Here is a 16943-nt window from a genome sequence, read left to right on the forward strand (position 1 = left end):
TCCTCCACCTGGTAAATCGTGAGCTCATTGTCGAAGTGTAGCTAAATTTAGCAGAGAAGCTAAAATTTTGGGGGGAGCTCTGTCACTAGGGATCTTGTGAAATCAAGGAAGAACAGGCAGAACCAAACCTCTACCCAAGGGCATCAAAGGAAGAGGAGGGATAGAAGCAGGGTTAAGAAAATCATGCTAATCACCATTGTTAATGGTAGTAATGAAGTTAAGAGATAAACCCCACAAAATCTCAGCTGGCCATGAAATAGCATGATTTAACTGCACATTATTGTATTTGAAGTTTGACGAAGACATGATTTAATCACCTTTCCAATGGAAGTTATTCTGCTGCAGGTGTCATACTTCTACATCTGATCATAAATATTAGGAATTAAAACAATTTTAGATTGGCAGGTCTATTTCTGCAGAGTATCAAAGTGCAATTCTTGACAGAAGACTATTGAATACCAAACTAACATTTTTTACTAGAAAGTATGAGCTAGTTTTGTCCTACTACTGACAATTTTACAATACAGACTCAGGGCTGTCACTGCGTTAGTCATCTCAAATAAGATGATCCTGACAAATGTCCTGTTTCTCCAGTGAAACGCTTTATCTTGATACAAGGTGACATTTAGATTTGTACCTTCTGTTGCAGAAGAAGTCTGAAAGTGGTCACTGAGCCTTCCTCTGGCTGCAGAGCAAATCTGAGATTGTGAGTGAATTTTTAAGCTTCTGGAGGACTTTGTATGATCTTTTATATTAACATCTGCAAAGCACTTAAAAAAAATTGCTCCACCTTGAAAATTGCATTGATCTTTGCAAAATTTTTTAAATTCTTCCACTCCTTTCCCTCATATTTTGAAATGCTAGTGTTCCAGTAGTGTTCCAGCTGTGTGATATCAATGAATGACCTAAAATTGTACAGAAAGCCTTCATTTTCATTGGAGAAATTGAAAGAAATATTTTGCCAATTTTTTAAAAAGCTAGTTGATTGTTCCATTAATGAGTGATTTTATTTTTGATTATAAAGCATCTAGCAGTAAATACATACCAACATTTACAGCTTCTTTTATATATTTATAATTTTTAAATGCTTTGAGATCTATAAGGTGCAACTTACCAGTGTGAAAGACTAGTATTAACGGAGTGAAAATTCTATCAGTTAAAATAAAAAGGTTACAATTTCAGTCAGATGAAAAGGTAAAGGATGAGGTTGCTTGTGAGGTTTTTTGCTTTGGGTTTTTTTTTCCCCCTTATGACTTTCATCCCACCTCGATGTTTGAAAGACCTTGGAAAGGGAGACTATAAATTAGGTGGAGGAGATTAACTGTTATGTTTTCCCCTGATAGCAGAGTTTAGCAGTGTCTCTCTCCCTTTCTTTTTCTGTGCACAGTTCTCCCCTCGTTCCATTAGGTGGAGCTTTGTGATTAAGGCTGTAGAAGAAACTTGCTTCCAAGTGCAAAATAATTCACCAAGGAATGGCTGGGGGAGGAGGTGAATGAAGCCCTCTTTGCTTAGAGGTATCACTGTCCTGTATGCAAGCTCGATACACAAAAATCCGAATCATGGCCCTCACATACAAGGAAAATAAATTGAAAAATCGATTCTGTCAAATGGAGGCCTGCTCTAATCTGCTGTTATCATAGTCAAGTTCCAAATCTAAAATACCTTAGGTTATAAATTAAATGTCAAATATAATTAATTTGGCACTTGAAACATGAAGTGGATGACTGTCCTTTAGAGAAAGTCTGACAGCTTTATGTATGTCATGTTGGTATCTGCTAAAACGAGCTTTACATGCCAGATGATCCTTGTGTGAATCATATTGCTGTTAGCTGTACCAGAATTTTGTCGATGGAATAAGTCTCAGAACAGTTTTCTCCTTAATTGTCTGAAGCTTTTGCAAGGCAATATAAATCAATTGTCATCTGCCTCATCTGTGCAGAATAATGGTTTTATCATACATCAAATAAGCAATTTATTTCTTATTCATTACTACAGAAGTTATTGCTGAATATTTACATACAAATCTATATTTTATACAAATGGAAAACGTTTTCTGCCCTGTGCCTTGAACCCACTGCAGTTACAATTTTAATCCAGTTTTCCTTCCCTCTTCTTAACTTCAGCAAGAGCAGCTGTATTCCTGCAGTACCCTTCCTCAGGGAGGCCCAGGTTATAATTGCGTGTACCACTCCTGCCTCAGCCCAATGCCCCAGCACATGGAGACCCCCTTTTTCACACCTTCATCCCCTTACCCCAAACCAGAAGCAAAGAGATCTTTCTTCACTTTCTGCATTTTGTGTCCTTGCTTTGCGAAATGAACTACGGTGGCCTTAACACTTATTTATTCACAGGTACCCCTGGGGAAGTGGAGGAGGCAGGTTTGCCCAATGGACACTTTTACACAGTTGTTGAAATAAAAATGTAAGCATACCACATTATTTCCCACTAACAAGGCCAGTAGGACCTTCCTAATCCAAACCTCATAAAAATTCCCCAAGCAAAGGTTTAATAGCAGGGCGCTGCAGCAAGGTTTCATGACTAGTTTTTAAATGTGTGTAACAAACTGGCTAAATGTTTGTAGGTGATACTGTTTATACTGCCTGATCTGCAGCCTGCGTGATCAGGCTATTCATCGTTTAGCTTAAGAGCAAAAGAAAAAAAAATCCAAAAAAGAGGCTGAGACCTTGCTGCTGTTATTCCTCTCACTGAAAATGAGGGGAATGTGTGTGGCCAAACTAAGAGATTGAGATTTGTTCCTGGTTCCTGCGGTGGCTGAATGAAGTAAAGATGAAATTGAATTTTTTTTTCCCAAGTGCTCTTGGAAAATCAAACACATGAAAAGAATGATTCTTGTAACAACCATCTCTCCTCTGCTTCAGCTTCCCCTTTCTTCTGCTCAACCCCATGCTCTATAACAGAAACACAAGCCCCAGGCCCATGTTAAAATTTAGCCATTCTTGTATGTGTCAGGCAGCAAACAACTCCAAAGCAATATTTTAAAATTAAGAGGCATGACAATTTTTTCTTTTTGTCTCATTTTCACTAGGTTACACTAACGAAAGGGCTTCTCGTTAGAAGCCTTTCTGCAGGCAGTGAGTCAGAGAGGTTACTGTCCCAGCAGCTGATTTTGGCTGAAGTGCATATTGGAGGAAACATGGAAGGGAAAGTTTCCGTGATAATAATGCTGTGATAGTGCACCAGCAAAAGTAGGGCAAGGGAGACTTTTCGTACTTCTGAGAAGACTGATCTCATGCACATGTATGTCTTAGTGATAGAATGCATATGTGTATATTCACTGCAGGTGGAGTGACAACAGGATTCATCGCTGACCATTATAAAATTGACTTGGTTCTTTTTCACTTCTGTTCCCTGGAATATGACTGCAAGTCACAATGCTGTCTGGGCACTATGGTGATTTAAGGGCCAGATCCACAGGCAGGATAGCTGCTTTACTGCACTGCTGCATCAAAGCTAATTGGCCCACGTAGGAGGCAATTAGCTCTGCACTGCCGTGGCTGTTTTTAGAGCATTCCCAGACCTGACTCACTTGTTCATAGCCTGGAGTCCCCTGAACTTTGTCTCTCATAGGGAGGTCTGCATTTGGATCTGAAAAACATTGTGACTCAGATTTGGAATTAAACAACTGTTGAACATAGATGACTGTCTGGGCTTGATAATTCCAGAATAACTTTGACTATTTTCTATGGATTTGGAGACCAATCAACGGAGTGTGTATGTATTCTTACACATCTAAAAAGAATACATCACTAATACTCCTTTGCATGTGTTTTTTTGATAGAAAGCCCAGGTAACTTTATTGTTCGATAAGGAAAGAGTCAACTCTTAGGCACCGATCGCCACAAATTTGATTTCCTGAGACAAGAAAATATGGACCTGCATAGAAAATTTACTGAGAGATCTGTACAGACATATTCTACTCTCAATTCCATCCTCATTTCTGAAGTCAAATTTGCTGTCCTTTATTATTTATTCGCCTTCCATATTAGAAGATGTCATTAAAGAAAAACAACCAGCATTAATGGGTATGTGGAAATTAAAACTTACAAAAAATGGCTGATTGGCACGAAAGGGAACAAACTGGTGTCTGACATAGCAACCTGGATGCTAGGGTTTGGTGTGACAGAAGACCACTGGTTTGTTCAGCAGTTGTGCATATGCAGCACAAGCAGTTCTCCTCCTGACAGCTAAATAGATGAAGTAGATAACTGATTTTAAAGGTAGTATACCTAGAACACTATACCTAGTTTATCATGTGTAAATGTGGTACATTTGGTTATTGAAAATATAATCCGTTGCTTCTTTTACTGTTAAGTAAGTGCTGGGTTTAGTCTGCTGTGCTTTTGAGAACACGATTGTTGTAAGTGAATCGCTGCTGGCAGGAAGCTGGTTTTAGGGGGTTTGCCCTATTTACAAATACAGAGTCCTGGGATGAAAAGGCTAAGCTATTTCAGCATATGCTACCAGTAACATGCCATGTTAGAACAGACTAATTCTGTTCTTTGTTCTCCAGCTACACTGTTCTGAGCTGGAGGTGTGTCCTGAACATACACTAGATGGCAGGCGGGTCAGGTGGCTGGAAGCAAGCCTTGCCCATTCATCACGCAGCCCTCTCTCCTGCCTCCAAAAGATCAATGGGTCTTCCTCAGGCCTATACAAAAGCACGTTTGGCTCGCTGTACTCAAAACGAGTATTCAGTCAGCAGACTAGAAGCTGATCTAGCCCTCTGCCCACAAGATGTTTGGCCATGTTGTTTCTGACAGATTTGCTTTTGCCTTTTAGCAGACAAGAAGATGCCCGATCAGTAACAGCTCGATCAGTAGCAGCTGTTGTTGAGAATAAGGCTTGTGTTAGAGAAGTGGATGTGTTAAGGAAGCGCTGTCAGCACCTGAGGCAGGCTCTGATGGCTTGTCTTCAACTGTAGACTCCTGTATTTGCCCCGCAGGAGACGATGGCAGCTTGTCACAAATTTTTTGTAGCAGAACATCTTTCCAATGCTCTGTGATGCCCCAAGATGAAAGATGTCCTCAACGTTGCCCTTAAAGATCTCATTGCAATGCCAGTATGTACAGCCTTGAATACATCAGTGCTTACTGCAGGATCCTTTGGGAGCTGTCGTGACACAAGGTCAAATTCAGCCCTCATGTAAACTGGTGTGGTGTTCGCTTGACCCACAGCTCTGTCAGTGTAACAGAAATGCTGTCAGCTTTCACCTCTCCTGATGTCCTTGAGGAAAGGATGGATTTGAAAGGAGATGTCACTTCACTATCAGATTATGCTAATGTCATAGGTGAGTCTCACATGGCTCTAAGAATAAACCACATTTTAAAAATAGTCCTTCCTATAGGTTTTTTTTGTTGTTGTTGTTTTCCATTAGTGATAGTTGTAAGAAAGCCATGAGTGGTCATTGATTGCTTTTTCTTTTTCAAACAAAAAGTTTCTTCAGTGTTGAGTTGGATTCAGATGCATTTAGGATTCCTGCTGTGGTATGGGAATTTCTGAACTGGTGCACCTCTTCTTATTTTATTATCAAGTATTCTTCAGATTTTAAGGACACAGCTACTCTACAGTCGGAATCATTGTAATGGAGTTATTAGCACAAATAAAACAAGTCGATACTAAGGATCTTAGAGAGTTTATCATATCTGTTGCAGGGCTAGAGCACTTCCATAGAAGCAAGATGGGTTTTGTTGCCAGTTAATCTAAACCCATCAGCATATCTCTAGACAACAAATGGTGGAAAACATGTTTTTTTCTAGACTTTTCTCTAAACTACTGCTGCTTGTGTCTCTGTATAAGCTGAGAGTTATGGGGAAGCAAATGCTTTAGTTTCAATTGCCTTATTGAATCAGTTAGTGGAATAGTTTGGACTCTTGAGAAGAGCAATGGGAAAATCTCAGTTTGAATAAACCTGCAGTGTTGTATCTTTTAGTGTTTAGAGAATACAGTAGTAAATTAGGAGTAAAAAAAAGAGGAATCAGGCTTCAATCATTTCTAATCTAACCATTTGACACTTGCTAGAGTATTTGTACATTTTCTCTAATAGAACAGGGATGGTCAAATGTTACACACAAGCACATTTTTCTTTTTATTTTTTTTTGAGTCATTGAGGAACTGCTCACTAAAAGGGACCACTCACTATGAAGTGTTGCAGAACAGGAAAATGAGAAAAAAAGCCACAGAGACTTGACAGCATGAATAGGCAGGTGTATTTATACAGACATGAATGACGAAAGAGTCCCTTCACTGAGCAGCAGCCAGCCTCAAAGGCAAGCTTCGAAACCCTTCCTCCTGCAAATGTGGTTTGAAACAAGTTGCATGAAGATAACAGGAGAAAACATCAGGTCACAACCAGACAAATGAAAATATGGAGCTAATGACTCACCATACTTTTAGTTCTTCTTCATATATGTGCAGTCACAAGGTTTATCTGCAGCGAAGCCCCTTAAAGCTGGTATTGCTAGTGAAAGTAAATGTTACACTCCTTCATTTGTTCTTTGCTTCTCTTTATCCAGTCTCTTTCAACGTTTAGTTGCTGGAGACCTACATCTACAAAGTAAACAAACATATTCAAAATATAAAATTGGAATTAAAGCAGTACGTTTTATAACTTTTAATGCATTGGTTTCCATTAAAGCAACTCTTAAAGGTAAAATGTGTTTGGGATATATGTTACAGACACAGGCCAAGACAAACTCTGTGAGAGGCTTCCTTTGTGAGAAGAAATTTAGCTTTTGGCAAGTGTGTTTGTTTGACATTAGCACATACATCACCCAAAGGAAAATCTGTATTAGCATGGAGATGTCAGATGATACTTTGCTACTAAGGCACATGATGCTTGACCCAGGACTGCAGCAGGAAATTACACACAAAGCTTATGAATTTAAGCACTTCAGGTTATGTTGCACCATAACCCATGCGTTTGATAATGGATCTAACAGAAGAAAACAGGGTTGCAAATAGAAGATTGTCCTGTCATCCAGCATCTCTGCAAAATGACACATTTCCTCCTTTTCCTAGGTGTTAGGGTGTTTTGTTTTTTTGGGGTTTTTTTTTGGTTTTTTTTTGGTTTTTTTTTTTTTAATTTAGATTTTTGTAATGAACTCTCCTTCTTTTCCCCATTGCAGTGATCTTCAGTCTTGCTTCCTCTCTCCATCCAAAACTTGTCAAAACCATACGTGGCAAGACAGACTTTTTTTTTTTTTAATTGACTCTTTATTTGCTGCTGTTTTGGAAAGCATTTTGTGGAGATGAGGAGCAAGGCTTATGTGATGATAAGAATTTGAAATTATTACAGCAAGGAAGTATAATGGAAAGGAAGAAGGTTATAATCGTATGTTGCTGGGTGTTGTTCAACACATTGGCGACAATGTGAAAAATCTGGTTTAGAATTATTTGAGCCCACAGGAGCTCACAGAGGTTCAGATAATGGTTTATAAAATTTACACAGAGATCAATGTGGTTTGAAATTCAGACTGATTTTCTACCTTTTTTTTTTTTTTTTTTGGTGCGGGAAAAATGAATAAACCCTCAAAACACTTTCATTCAAGGCCATTTCCTGCCAGCAAGGGAAATTTAATCCACTCAACCCACCAAATCATTGAGTACATTTATTCATTAAAGTAATCAATCAGTGGAAATAGGTTTTTCTTTTTATATATTAAATGGCAAAAATGATGAGTTCATAAAAATGTCAAGAAATTTTCATCTCTGCTATCTCTTTTCTTAGGTCAGCTGTCTTCAAATGTATTATCCCATTTGTGGGAATCTTACTTATTCTGTCTTTCTTGTAGAAAGCCAAGCATTGAGTATTACACAGAGATTAAAATTGAGTAGAAACTGTAGAAAATGTCAAACATAGCAGAAATCATGACACTTGCTCTTTCGACTAGTCACAAAAGCATCAACAGTTGTTAATTTTTGAAGCTAGTATTCTGGCAGTGTTACATTAATACATCAGTCACAGCAACTTCTTGTTTACATTTTTGCTAGCATCTACAAGTTTGTCAAGATCTATCGTCTCTTTCCCTTACGCAGTTGGCTTCTTTTATTTTGACAAATGGATCCTTGCCAAGAAGTTATGTATGTGCCTTGCAATCATTATTTGGAATCAGGAGACAGCATTAGGATTATCATTTTTCTCTACCATTTATAATCCAGGGTGCTTCTTTGAGGTCTTTTCTTGGAAAAGACCTGGTGAAGAAAAACATCAACTGTCCATTTACCACAGGAAATAAAATAACATGCATTGTTTGTCTGAGGTACTCTAAACCTAGAAATTAAGCTCCTTTTAGTTTGGGAAAGATGAAGTGCCTCCCAGGTTCGTCTGTGACCTCTTAATCATTTAGGAAAGGAGGAATATAAATGGACCAACTGTGTCATGAAATTCAGTGTCTTACATCTGCAGACAGTCCTGTAATATAGAGTAACCCAAATTTGTAAAACACCTTTTGAGACCTTTGAGTCAAAGACCTCACAGTTGTCATAATGATTTTAAACCTCAAATATGTGGCCACAGGTAAGGAAGAGATGAAATAAAAAGACATCATATTTTGAGTGAAGCAGCAATGTCTAGGGTGATGTTTCCAGATCTTCCCAGGAAGCTATGGGACCATGGACCATGTCCCAGACTCCGGAGAAGGAAGGATATTCCCAGCTAATTTCCTGAAGTAAAATTCTGTCCTGAAATGTGTTATCAGACCATTAGCTTGTTACTATTGAGTCTGGTGACAGGTTTAACCCTGAGAGTGTGAAAAAGACATGCTGATCTTCCTCAACAGTGCCAAGAATATCTACGACCTCCCCCAGCACCGCAGCTCCATCTGTGGCCAATCAACAGAGGAAATTGATTGACAGCAGCCCTGAAGTATGGACTAATTAAATATATCATAAGTAGGTTGCAGTGAACACAAATCGGCTTGACCCAAAAAATTTTGGTTCCCAGATGCCTGCAAGATTTTCTGTTTAGCTTTGTAATATGGTCAGGGTCCAGAAGCAGTCTCTGTAAATAACAGGGGCATCTTTCATGCCAATTCTTACTCCTTGCAGTTTTAAAGTTGACCAACAAATATCCTTGGAGCAAGCAGACCCTAAAGGGGAGCCAAAGGCCTGTTTGTATGGGGAAATCAGCATGGGGTAAGGTAAGATGAAAACTGATAGTACAGTAGCTGTCTGTGCTCATTCTTCACAGGGAGAGTGGTGAGCCCTCAGGGTCTGCTCGAATGGCCTCTGCCATCAGATGGCTCCAGTGCTCACTGGGGTAGTTTAAGGGGTCACCTCCCTGGGTATCTACTTTGTCCTTTTGCTGGAGACTCTGGCCCCTATTTGAGCAGAGATAGAAAGAAGAGCATGTCCACCCTTCCACCATCCTCCTTGACAGCCTGCTGTGTTAGTTGAAATTAACCATGAAGATTGATTTGCGTTAATGAGCTGAGCTGGTGTTTGATGAAGGTTGAAGAACTGAACCGTGATTTGGTTTGCCACCCCAGTTAAGGGAAGAAAACTGCTGTCAAAGGCATAGGGTAGGTGCCATAATGACATAAAAGTTTTAAAAGGAACTATTTGTGAATGGATTGGAATAAAATATCATGTATTTCATTATTAAAGGAGAATCAGGGCAGAATAACTAGTGGCTTGCTTGTTCTCAGATTACATAGCTGTGTATGTATGGTCTTGCTCTAAATTCTTGGGCACGGCAACAAAAAAACTCTGCAAGTTTCAGTTATTCAAAGACATAGTAAACCTGTTCCTTCTCAGACAGAACAACACCATATTGTTTCATTATTTCACTAGAATTCATCAGTCCTCGTATTCTGGATGACATCAAACAGAGAAGAAGTTTGCCTGAATAAGGGTGCACTACTACAATGGAGCTGTCATTATTCCTATATGGGAGAACAAAACCCTTTCAGATCCTGCTGAGCATTTCCTCACATACCTAGTGCATGCACTGCAAAGCTCTTTTCCTCTTGAGATTTTTTTTTTTATTTTTATGTGGGTCTACAAGTCTTAATGCACATCCCTTTGAGGCCTTAGGATTGGGCTGCATCATCTTTCCACAAAGATGCAGCATTTAGGTAAGGAGATCAAAGAGGCTCAGACGCAGTCTTAAAGATTATCTATGCAACTTGAAGATCATGTTGTCAGTTTGTAATGATTTGTCAAACACACAACAGAGCTAACAAAATATCTTTAATTGCTTTGCATTTCTGAAGGAATTAAGCTATCTTAAAAGCATTCAGAAAACAGATATGTGTCAAGCTGCTGTAGACTGGGCTCACAAACATCTTAGTTCATGGGCTTGAAAAAATCAGTCTTTACTACTCATCAGAAAGCTCCACAGATGAATGGTAAGTATTGTGAATACCACTTCATACTTCCAAACAAAGCTTTTCTTCTGGTCATTGGCAAAACCATTTTGGGATAAATGGGCTATACACAGAAAGGATTGCTCTATATCCCATGTGATTTAGCTCGGTTGGAGCATGGCGCTAATGACATTGAGGTTGCAGGTTTGATCCCTACATGGGCCATTCACTTAAGAGCTGGACTTGATGACCCTTCTGGGTCCCTTCTAACTCAGAATATTCTGTAAGTCTGTGATCTATCTGGCTGTAACATAATTTTTTTCTCTGTATCCAAATCTTTGTGTGTAAATTAATATATCCGCTAGCAGGAACAATTTACGAGGTTGAATCCAACAACATACCCTGCAAAAAATACTGAGGTTGTCTGCTGTAGCAACCTCACCATCATTGAAACTTTCCTGACAAAGTTTCATCTGCATTTGGCTAAGTTTAGTCAAGATGGAAGGCTTCAAGAACTTCAGGCAGATATTTTCCCACAGACTTCCTTATGTCAAAAAAATACCTTGCCCTAATACAAATTGTTTTATGGACACCACGAATTCCTACCTTGAAAGGCATCTGGGTCAATATTAATAGCAAAGAGGAGAAACCTGAAGATCTGCAGCTTTCCTCAGGTTCTTTCATGCATGATTGCATGAAGAGAAGGTTTTTGCCATTCTGCATGCACAAGGACTTTGCTGTAATTGAGACACCCAACTCTGCTGGCCTTGGCAGAGTTGTTTTCCATCCTCCACTCCTATTGAGGCCAAAAGCTCAGTTCCAACACATCAGGTTGGTGTTTGTTTGAGAAACAAGTGTATTAGAGTCCTTGGGGAAGAAAGTAACTCTGGATTTCTATTCCACAGCTTGTCTTGCTTCTGCTGCATTTTATAACATCTGGACTCCGTACAGGCAATGGAGCACATATTGGTTCTGTTCTATGCTCTCTGCCCTGGAGAGACAACAAGTACTGCTGGTCAAAAAGCTCTTATTTTGTGAGTCTACCGAAGAGGGAATGCAAGTGGAAAACAAGTGGAAGAAAATCATCAGTACCGCTCAAAAACATTCCTTCCCTATTGCAATACTTGGACTTGAATGCTCTTATTAAAATCACCATATCAACTGTAAAGTTTTGTACAAAATTTGTACAGAATCCCAGGAAAAAGGAAATCCCATGAAAACATACCATTCTAGACCCAGATGGACTTCCACGCTTGACAAGGAGAATTTTGCCACCGGTTCAATTGAGAACACTTGGGGTAAACCTTCTGCAGTCACTAATTCTTCTTCTCTTCTAGTGTTCATTCATATGATAGCAAAACAATGCTAAAACGGAACAGAAGAAGTACTTAGAGCTCTTTGAGAAAACACAGGGCAGGTCCTGAGGTAATTAAATTAGCCCAGTTCCATTGTTTCTGGTGATATATACTGTATTCACTGAAGCTATACCAATTTTTCCTATTCAAGGCTCAGGCTGACAGTGTTTGAGCACATCGTTGTTCCATAGGATGCTGCTCTATCTGTACATCTGGGTGGGATAGAAATCAGAGACCAAATGCAGTCCTTGGACGACACTTCAGAAGTATTACAGAAGATTGTCTGCATTTTGTATGAAAAAATGTAAATTATTTTCAGAGTGAATTCAGATCGGGGACGGCCCCTTCGAGAAGCCTAGCCATGAAAATGAAATGAATTCAGTTCATTTTTCACAACTTAATTTTACAGAGATGTGTAGCTGCAGCTGGACACTGCTTGTACTGGTTAAACTGTACAGTTGTGGCAAGGGTCCAGTCACTTGGAGGGCTTTGCAAGTGCAGCTGATCAGTCTCCTCAGCCACACCTAAGTCATACTGGCTTCCACCCACTTGCTTCACCTCACAGATGAAAGGCAGAAACTTTTCACCTGGTCTGATACCTCTCATACATACAAGTATGCACATGTGTTTATAGGCTACAAATAATTTACATATTTTAAAACCAAACAAAATGAAAGCAAACATGCAATAGGGATGTATGACATGTGTAGCGTGTTGGAGGTAAAGCCCAGTTTCCAGAGGCTACTGACAATTGCCTCATGCCATAGGGAAAGGCATTACTTTCCTTAATGCGTGGAGCCAATTATACCAGTGTCTTGACAGAGGGGAGGGGGAGAAATCTTTTCACTGACCCTGACAGACAACAAGCTTGCACCCTGAAGCCTGATGTCTGATTAGTTTTTCAGGTTTTTTACTGACAGGCTGTTAAGTAATAAAATAGTTTTTCCTCAGACCAATACTATTTCGTTTATCAATATGCCATTTGATGTATTCCTCTTTGTTTACGACATCAACTTAAATACCTGTACCTTCCCTCCTGAAGATGTGGAATCGCAAAGCAACAAGCCCAGTTAGTGGCAGCTGAGTGTCAGTAATACCTGCAGAGATTAAGGGAAGAGAATATTTATAAGCAACCTAATATTTTAGAGTACTTTTCATAAAAAATGGAATCTAGCAATTAGGTAATAATATAAAAAGCACTAAATAATATAGTATTAAAAGGTCATGTTTACATAATAGCCACACAGAGAAAAAAAAGTTAGGCATTTGATTTCACTCTGAACTTCATGCCTTTGATAAATCTAAGATTATTGTTGTATTAAAGCCATTTTATATCCTCAGTGGGAGTTAAAGCACTCAGCACTTGCAGGACTGAAGTAAGGATGGGAGCAGTAATTTGACCACTCTCGAATTGTACTGCCTAACATCTGAGAAGGATCAGAAAGACAATCCTTAGCCCTGAGCATTATATACAAATGAAATAGGGGTTATCTGGGGGCAGCATAATTCATTAAATGTTCCTTCTAAATGTAAAACACCAAATTCCCTCGACACAGTCAGCCTTTCTATCTGCCGTCTAGTTGTGACATAAAAAACTGTATTACAGTGAGAGTAAACTGAAATTCAGAAAAGCCCAGAAGTTCACTGTTAAAGCTCTTTCTATTTTCTCATTACATCTTGTAACAAACAGGCAGCAAAAACCTTATAGGTATCACAGTCCTTTGAAAAAGTGACTGATTTTAGAAGATGGGATTGTCAGCTGTGTCATTTAGGAAATTTACATTAACTGTAATCTAATTACCCTGTAGTTCTATCAGCTAAGAATCTGATCCAGGAGCTGTAACAGTTAAAAAAGCATCCATATATAGCTTCATCTTCCCCTTGAATGTCTTTTACTTCAGGCCAGTGCTGGGAAAAATTTCAGACAAATACTCTGATCAGATTTTTATGAAGATTCAGTAGAATTACATTGGGACAGAAAAAAGTATATTTCAAGGAAGGTGAAAGGAATCAGACCAAATTTCTAAAAAATCTCGTAATTGTACTGTAAGATGGGTTCATCACTCCATTACACAGACTGTGTTCTCTTATCATTGATACATTTATCCTTACATCAAGCTTCCTCATGAAACAAGGAAGGGCTAGTTGTCCAGTCTCGTCAAACAGGACACAACAGGGTAAGTAAGTGACTTGTTTAAGGCTACACAGAGAAGATGTATCAGAAGAGCATGAGTCTTTCTCATGCTGGGCTCATGCCCCAGTCCCTGGACCACTTCTGCCTGCCTAGTTCACCTTCTGTTATTTAATTAATACAGGCTCTATCGATAATCTTTAGAAAGGCAGTTACTTATACTCCAGCTTAACCAATGCAGAAAAGTGGAGACGTCTGTCTTGTGAGCTGACAAATGGAGGGTGTTATATAAAGGCAACTGATTTTACATTTGCTGTTACCATGCCATTAACAGGCGACCAGTCCAATGACCAGGGAGTTTTAAAGGTGCTCCCCTTGGCTTCATCAGCACAGCCCAGCGCCCTGCTCATGTTCTCAGTCACGCGAGACAGAGGCAGTCAAGTAGCAACACTGATCCCCTTCCATTGTACAGCCCCAGCTGTGCTCACAAAGATGGGATGAAGTCTCAGTGTCTGAAGGAAGGTACTGCTGACCCCTGTGCATATTCAGTTATGATGAGTGACACTTGTTTTCACTATAAATTGATGACAAATGTGAAGGAAAGTTAAAGAAGTCTTGGACAACAGCTTTGTAGGAATTACCCTAAGTGAGACTATAAAAATATTTGTGGAGAAAAGGGAATGGAGAAGGATTTATGTTTCCTTTATTTTTTTATAATTGTGTTTTAAAATTTCCTCATGGAAACTCTTCTGATTCATGTATTTGAAAACTACACTTTCTGCCTGTTCAGCCTTTCCCACAGTAGGTCAGTCCTGATTCACTGTCCACTGAAGCAGACATTTGTAGTTCCTTGTGTTTGTGTTAAACTTTACCAAGAGATTTTGAAACTGTAATATAAATGCACATCTAGGGTCCCTCTAAAACTCAAGATTACATTTAAACAGATATTTTTAAGTCCTTTAAGATAGATTATATACTAACCATGACATTAAAAGTGGTTACTAGAAAGATTTGGTTCCTTTTCAATCTATCAGTGACTATGCAGCATTGCAAAGTGGCCAGTGGAAGAAATAGGTGAATCTGGCAACTTACTGGCTTTTTATTGTCTTAATGTAGTGAGATAAAGAACAGGCAAAATATGCCTTTTTTTGAGCAATTCCATTTTTATTCAAAATCTATGACGGCTTACCTTAAAAATATATGATGCTATTGAGTTCAGCAAGCTGCATGATTTATTAACCCTGGCTCACCATTTCTCCCTGTCAGTTATATGTGATCAGTTATTGCAAGTGCCTATCACTCATTATATATTTATTTATTGGAATTTAGAGACAGTCTTTTAGAAGACTTTCATACATGGGTATTAGGGCCCGATACTCAAGAACTACTTTCAGCTAGCCAGTGAAACATATGTTATAATGAATAGTATCAGTTAATAGAAATCCTGTAGCCTCATGCTTCCCGCTTACCTCAACTCTGAGAATCTGGCCTGTTATCACTGACCTTGTACCTGACCATTTTTGGTGCAGTTTTGCTCTGGCACGGTGCACTGATGCTGAGACATTTTCCCAGAAAAAAACACAAAATGTTGTACACCATCTCATGTCAGGTATTCTGTACCTCAAATTGGTGGAACAAAGCATGTTATTTCCACTTAGTGGGAAGAAACCAACATTGTTATTTCTACTGCTCTAGTGTCAGGGCTTTTTATTTCCACTGCAATGATTGTACAGGCTCTCATAACCAATAAGCCAACATCCAACCCTGCCAAAAAAAACAACAAAAAAACCCTTGGCTGGTCTGAAGCACATTAGAGCATGCAAAAGAAAACTGACTCCCGGCTGCAGCTAGAATGGAAATGTCTACTCTCTTGATAGCAGTGGTGGAATTTAACTAAAAAAAGGATATTTTTCTGACACATGGGCAACCTCTGGAGTGTTTCCGGTTCTCCATATGATGCAAGCAGAAAAAAACAAAACAACGAGCCAAGGGCACGTATAGATTCCTAACTTCAAAAAGGGGGAAGGAAACATGCACTACTTGCTTATGGTTGTGTAAAATAAATGCAGTTCAGGTTTAAAGATTCTGAACACAAGCAGTCAGATACAAAGGACCCAGACACACCATATCAGATGAAAAAAAAAAGTCATCTCTGTCTACAGCACCATTTTTAGGAGAATTTCCTCTGAATAATGGACACAGAATCCCTTCTCAAAATTCCTGCAATGAGAAGCAGCTTGAGGGTGAAATTGTCGCTTCCTGGAAACTTTGTCACAGAGTTGATGTGAACTAGTTCACTGTGAACACTGGCTGTGCCCCATTCCCATCTAGCTCTTCTCACTTGTTAACCTGAACTGCCCTCAGTCCGCAGCCCTCTGAGTGACCTTTTCTTACAGCACAGCCTGGTGCTGTGACCTACTCCAGCTCCCAATAACAGGCTTTCTGTTTCACAGCATGTGAACCTGGGCCAGGAAAAGTTGGGTTAGATTTTATGGGGCTTGTGGACTACAGAGACATTGCCCCCAAACACACAGGAAGTTGGATTCTTGGGTTAGTGGAAATCTACATCACCTCATGTATGTAATATAGAACAAGATGCATTTGTTTTAGCTGAGTGTACAATCTCTATATTTTGTGTTTACATAGGATTCATTTGCTGTGGTGAGAATAAAATCTTGGTTTTATTCCTCATCAGTGGAAAATATAGGTCTCTACTGTCCATGAAACTAAGATTCACTCATATTTACATGGCTTTAGTAACACCTGATGTATTTTTAAATGATAGAAACTTCAGGAGAGAAACTAAAAGATGCTCTTTCGTGAAACTGATGATTCTGTTATTTGCAAACATAATAAATTAGCACCAAATGTGTGCAGAAATATGAAAATGAGTTCTTTGACAGAAATTATCACCTTTCACCTTGAAATGTGTATGCAAATGCTCTTTTCAGCATTTTTTTTATGAAAATGTTTTTTTCATGAGCTGTGATTGAGAATTAACAATATAAGAATATGATGCATATAATTTTGTAAAGCATAGAAATTTTTATGACACTGGTTTACTTCACAGAGAGTTTTACTGAGAATTATTTATTTCAAGTCACCACAGCCCTTAAATTTGATGCTGACATC

The 16943-nt window shown here is 39.0% G+C and overlaps 1 long non-coding RNA gene across 1 annotated transcript in view; it reads left to right on the forward strand.

Moving 5' to 3' along the window:
- The window catches only part of LOC135418555 (uncharacterized), an 18242-nt gene extending 1505 nt beyond the window's left edge, over positions 1-16737 (forward strand). The window contains exons 2-3 of the long non-coding RNA XR_010432522.1: positions 2352-2421; positions 11231-16737. This is a non-coding gene — a long non-coding RNA (uncharacterized LOC135418555). The remainder of the gene's footprint in view (positions 1-2351; positions 2422-11230) is intronic.
- Positions 16738-16943: the final 206 nt, after the last annotated feature.

The sequence above is a fragment of the Pseudopipra pipra genome, chromosome 1 (assembly GCF_036250125.1).
Source record: "Pseudopipra pipra isolate bDixPip1 chromosome 1, bDixPip1.hap1, whole genome shotgun sequence".
In the NCBI taxonomy this organism is placed as follows: domain Eukaryota; kingdom Metazoa; phylum Chordata; class Aves; order Passeriformes; family Pipridae; genus Pseudopipra; species Pseudopipra pipra.